The sequence below is a fragment of the Petaurus breviceps genome, unplaced genomic scaffold (assembly GCF_028583685.1).
Source record: "Petaurus breviceps papuanus isolate PSGF00001 unplaced genomic scaffold, PetGlider_PUasm1.0 98, whole genome shotgun sequence".
Taxonomy (NCBI): Eukaryota; Metazoa; Chordata; class Mammalia; order Diprotodontia; family Petauridae; genus Petaurus; species Petaurus breviceps.
In genome coordinates this window covers 59,146,364-59,152,398 of record NW_027187460.1, presented here as the reverse complement: position 1 = coordinate 59,152,398, position 6,035 = coordinate 59,146,364, and the positions used below count along the sequence as shown (strand labels likewise).

The following is a 6,035-nucleotide window of genomic DNA, read 5'->3' as shown; positions in this document are numbered from 1 at the left end:
CTACTACACTGAATGGGAAAACCAGAGTAGTCTGCCATAGGACTACATAGGACAAAGGGAATTATTCTTTGAGTGATAGCGGTAGTAATAAAAACAATACCTGCAAAATACATTTCAATATTGGTTCACAGAATCTCAGAGTTAGAAGGGATTCAAGAGGGCCATGTAATTCAGCATATACCTTTAAAAAAAAACTCTCTCTAAAACGTCTTTATAACAAATGGTCATCCAGTCTCCACCTGAAGACTTCCTGTGAGGAGCAGCATATTCCACCCATAGATGGTTCCAATTGTTAGAAAAACTTTCCCCGACATGAAGCCTAAATTTGCTTTTTCGTGTCTCCCACAAATGGCTCCCTGGTTCTGTCCTCTGGAGCCAGGCAGAATAAATGTAGTATCTTGTTTCTTGTTACCTTGTATCAACTTTAGGGGTATGTATCTTGTAGGTGTCTATATGTACATATTATCAGCCCCATTAGAATGTAGGCTTCTTTAAGGCAGGTAATGTTTTTGTTTTTTTCTTTGTATCTTTGGCACTTCATGCAGTGCCTGACACATAGTAAATAGCATATAAATACTTATTGATTGATTTAATAATAACTAATGTTTATATATTACTTTTAAAGCTTGTAAAGCCATCTACATAATCTCCATGGAGTATTATCGCAATGCCTGAGGCCCACTGCTACATATTGCAGATGAGGAAACTGATACTTAGATTAAGTTACTAGTCTGTGGTTATGCACCTAGTTGGAGTTGGAAATGGAATGTGATAACTAGTTTCTCCTTATTTTAAGCCTATCACTCTATCAACTAAACTGCATTGCTTAATTCTTCTCCTAGGTGACAGCCTTTCAAATACTTTTTTTTAATCATAAAAACTTATTAAAATATTTTTATTTATTTCATTAGATAGTTCTTAAATACATGCAATTTTTTTCTTAACATTTATTTAAAAAATTTTTTAAATTCCAAATATTCTCTCCCACTCCTTGAGAAGACAAGTAATATGTTATCAATTATATATGTGCAATCATGTAAAACATGTTTTTTTAAAAAGCAAGAAAATTAAAATTTAAAAATATGTTCCAATTTGCTCTCAGAGTTTCTCAGTTCCCTCTCTGGAGGCAGATAGCACTTTTTGTCATGAGTCCTTTAGAGTTGTCTTGAATCATAGTCTTGATCAACGTAGTTAAGTCTTTCACAGTTGATTATTCTTACAATATTGCAGCCCTTCAAATTCTTTAATATGGTGAACATGTTCCCCAAAGATTCTTCATTTCTCCAAACTAAACTTTTCCATTTTACTTAAACCATCCTTATACGGCATGCCTCTTAGGGTCTTCACTGTCTTGGTTGCCTTTCTTTGGACTAGTCAATCTCATAACTGATGTCTACCTGAAAGTTTGGTTAAAAGGGGCAAACAGGCTAGGTGGTATATAAATTCATATTGTTTATTCCCTTAAAGCTAGTTAATACATTCATACATGGAGCCAGAGTTTTAATTCTAACTGAATGATAAAAAGATGAGGTCTTATATGCATTTTTATAACAATTCCAGCTCAGGATGTCTATGTCACTCAAATTTATGGTCTCCATATGTGTTTAACCATAGCATGAGAAAGGAATTTTCTTAACTGAATAGGTTATAAATACAACAAGATAAGAGAGTTGACAGAGTGTCAATTGAAATTATAACCCAGGGTATCTGTGTTTCCTTTACCATTAACATGACATAATATATGTTCATAAAATATTAAAATCCCATTATACAAGGTAGTGTCTGGTCAAGGCACCTTGTCCTTGGTAGTCATTAACAGAAGAGTGCTCTGCTCAGCTTCATCTGCTGACACAGGAAAGGACATCTTGACTGAACATCTATGTACAGAGACTGAGGTTGGCATTTGGGGAGATACAATATTTAGAGACTATATTGTCTCTATCCTCATGGTGCTTTTTAATAGAAGAAGAAGATGTATGCACAGATAACTATAGCTACAAACAATAATATATAAGTGCACTAAAGGCAAAGAATAAAGACTTATGTGATGTCTGGAATGGAAAGGTCACTCCTAAAATAAGGCATCAGGGAAAACTTCCTGGAAGAGGTAGGTTTTGCTTTGGATTCCAAAGGATGGGTAATTCCTATTTCTGAATAGGTAATACTTAATAAGTAATTCCTCCCCACTAATTAATGAACTGGTTAAAAGGGGGAAGGAGGATATCTCAGTTAGGCAATAAAAATTTATAACCAGGGGTCTCAAATACCATTTGCATAAGACTTTCCTCATTGATAGAGACTTATCATTCAATTCAATACTCCAAGCTCATATGAGGGGCACAGTTGTTGAGAGGCTGAGAAAGGAGAGACCTTAGTCTTCTGGCTTCCAACTTCAAGAGAGAAGATAAAAGTTTCCAGATTCTCTTTCTGGGGAAGTCCTTGAAGGAAGAGAAAGAATCTGAGAAGACATCAACATATAGAGGAGTGGATGCCTTGATTATATCTCTATCCCCAACTTACCACACTAGAGACTTGGGAGAATTTCTCTTGGGTGAGATCTGGCACAATCTTGGTTGAATTGAGTTCATTCATTGTGTATTATCTGGCATATTCTTGTCTGTAGAACTTCTCTGATTTGTATTTGCTACTGACCTGGAAAGAATAGGTTTATTTGCCATTGGCTATGCGTAGTCTTGGGGGAACTAGATGGCTCCTGTATAGAGTGCTGGGCCTAGAGAGTCAGGAAGACCTGAGTTAAAATCCACTCTCAGACACTTATTATTTGGGTGACCCTAGGCAAGTCACTTAACCCCTGTTTGCCTTAATCTGCTGGAGAAGGAAATGGCAAACCACTCCAGTATTTTTGCCAAGAAAACCCCATGGACAGGATAGTCCACAGGTTTGTGAAGAGTTGGATATGATCAAACAACAACGTGTGGTTTTTGTGTAACTGGCACTTTTTATTAAGTGCTTAATATGTGCAAGCACTGTTCTAAGTACTGGAGATACAAATACAAGCAAAAAGAAAAGGCAGCCCCTGCCCTCAAGGAGCTTACATTCTAATGAGGGAAGAAAACATAAAAAGGAGCTGAAAAATCTAGACAATGTGGAGAGAAGGTATCCAAAGGGGGAATGGTAGAGAAGCTCTAGAGAGTTCAGAGTAGGACAAGAATGAATATAAGCCAGCCTGAGCCCATCCCTAAAATGGAGGCTGTGGAAAGAGATTAGAGAAAGGAACTGGTAGGGCAGAAAGATATTCCAGGGTGAGAAGGCAGCTGAGTCATAATAGTGAAGTACTGGGAGTCAAAGGCATAGTTGGGACGGGAATGATGCATGTCTGGCCTGGGCCTGTTCCCATCCCCAAAATGCAGGTCCCCAGAAAGAACTCACCAAGGGGAGAAGGGGGCTAGCATGGTGAAGGGCCCTGCCATAGAGAATAGTGTGAGCAAAGGCAGAAAGCTGGGAAACCAAAAGCTATGTTCAGCAAATAGAGAGGAGTCTTGTTTGATTGGGACATGGTGTACATATAATAATAGAAAGAAAAGTTGGGAAAGTAAGGCATAGATTGAGCTAAATGATTTCCAATGTCCCTTCTAACTCAGGATTCGATGAAGGCCGAGCAGAAGAGCTTGCATCTTAGTTAGCATGCAATAGGGAGCCACTGAAGATTTTGTAGCAGAAGAATCTACACCTTAAGGAAGATTATTTTGGTCCAGTCAAGGTTAGCTAGGGAGTGGGAATGGGGCAGGTGGCATACATGCTACTGCAATAGTCCAGGTGGATGGGAATGAGAGCCCCTACAGGATTGTTGCACTAAAAATAGAGAGAAGTCAATGAATTTGAGGTTTGCAGATTCAGAAGTGATAGGACTTGGCAGCTGATTAGATTTGGGGGAGGGAGAAAGAAGAGTCCAAGGTAATCCCACTGTTTCCAACACAGGAGCCTGGGTGAATTGCAGTGCTATTAACAAAAATAATGAAGTCAGAACCCCAGAATCTGAGAGATGGAAGGGACTTCATCTACTCTGATCTATGCACTATACCCTGACTACCATTGTCTAAGACTTCCAAGGAGGGGAGCCCATCACTTCTTAGTGAGGCAGCTCATTTCACTTCTGGGGCTGATAAACAGTAGATACCCTAGCCTGAAACTCTGTCCCAATCTGGGAAATTTGCCCCAGGGTGGAAAATAAAGAGGATTCAGACAGCACTTGTGTTCTTCCATGGAAAAAGGTGGAGGCAAAGAAGGAGCAGAAGAGAGAAGTGAAGTAGACTTAATTACAGGAAGGTAAGAATCCCTAGGAGTTGTTCCCCCCAGGATGAGGTCTATAGAAATTCTAGCTTCCATCTTGGTCCGGGATGAAGAGGGGCCAGGGAGGAGCCTGGGACTAACAGGTCTGAACCTTAGCCAGATTTAGGCATACAGAAGAAGGCCTACATTCATTTGGTCTCCTATACACTTATGACCCTGAGATCCAGACCCTTGCTTCTCCAGAGGAGCCTACTGGTATGTCTTTCTTGCTGAGGGTGAGCTGGGGACAGAGTACACCCTGCAAGGATGAACAGTTCCCCTTTCACTGTTTACTTGCTCATTCTGAGTCAGGAGACCAGGGAAAGGTCAATGCCCCCTTTGCTCAGCAACCTGCCTTGAAGGAGTTCTGGACTGTGAGTGAGAAAACCTAGATTCTTCTCTCTGCTCTGAAATTAATCCTGGATATGAGTTCCCTCCTTTCTAAAATGAGGTAGTTGGACAAGGAATACTCTAAAGTCCCTTCCAGCTTTAACCACCTATGAACCTACAAAATCTGGCCTCTATGACACCACCTCAGCTCAGCTCCAAATTTAGCAAGCCTGGAATAAGTCTCTGTGAACTTGGGGGCAAGTTAATAATTTTTCCTGGGACCTGAGTTTCCTGTTCTATAAAATGAAGGAGGAGGACTAGACCAGCCCTAAATTCTCTTAGAGTGCTAACATTCTGTTATGATACTTGGGATTTTCTGGAGAGAGAGGAAGAATTGACTTTAAGCTCTCTTTCATAAATCTCCCCAGAAATATCCATCTCTTTCCTGTAATGGTTACCCTTCCATCCCTTTTCCTACCTTCCCACTCACCAATAATTAGGCTTCTCAGATAACTGAAGGTAAAGAAACAACTGTCTTTATCACCTAGTAACAAAATACATTAGTTAAAATAGGAAGCTACCAGATAGACTGCTTCCTGTCTCCTGAGAGGTGAAGAAAATCTGCAGAAGCAGCAGCCTTGTGGTATCGGGGTCTCAGGGTCTTTCTCCTGACCTATGGTGTCTGTTTCTACTACCATTCTAATTGAGGGGCCTTTCCTGCCATGTGGTATGGTGGGAAATGTGGAGATTACCCAAGTGCAAAATTCCTAGCTATGGTTCTTCAAAGAAAGAATAGCTATAGGGGAAAGAGTGGTTTAATTTTGGACGTGTGAAGTTTGAGATGCTAGTGGGATATACAGGTGGAGATGTCTCTAAGCAGCCAGAGATGCAGGTCTGGAACTCAGAAGGGAGGGCAGGGCTGGAGATGTAGATAGGGGAATCATTTGCATGGAGCTGATTGTTTGAGTTGTGGGTGTAAGTGAAATTATTACAGAAGAGAGGGAGGATCGAACAAGTCAACACTCATTTATAAAGTGTCTCCTCTGTGCCAGGCCCTGTGCGCAATGCTGGAAATATAAAGAAGAGCAGAAACAGATCTGGCCTTCCAGGAGCTCACAGTCTAATGGGGGAAATTACAAGTGAACAACTATGTACAAGCAAGACCTATGCAGGATAAATCAGAGAGAGTCAAAAGAGGGTGAAGAAAGAAGCCCAGCAAGCCGGGAGGTAGAGATAAGGAGGGAGCTAATTCCAGGCATGGGCAACAGCCTGTGAAAATGCTCTGAGAGGGGCGGCTAGGTGGTGCAGTAAGTAAAGCGCTGGCCCCGGAATCGGGAGGACCAGAGTTTGGTTCTGGCCTCAGACACAAAACACACACACACACACACACACACACACACACACACACACACACA

General features: G+C 40.9%; 1 long non-coding RNA gene across 1 annotated transcript in view; it reads right to left on the bottom strand.

Annotated features, from left to right (window-relative positions):
- Nucleotides 1–633: 633 nt before the first annotated feature.
- LOC138155831 (uncharacterized) overlaps nt 634–6,035 on the bottom strand; it is a 23,716-nt gene continuing 18,314 nt past the window's right edge. Inside the window, exon 3 of the long non-coding RNA XR_011167003.1 lies at nt 634–2,652. This is a non-coding gene — a long non-coding RNA (uncharacterized lncRNA). The remainder of the gene's footprint in view (nt 2,653–6,035) is intronic.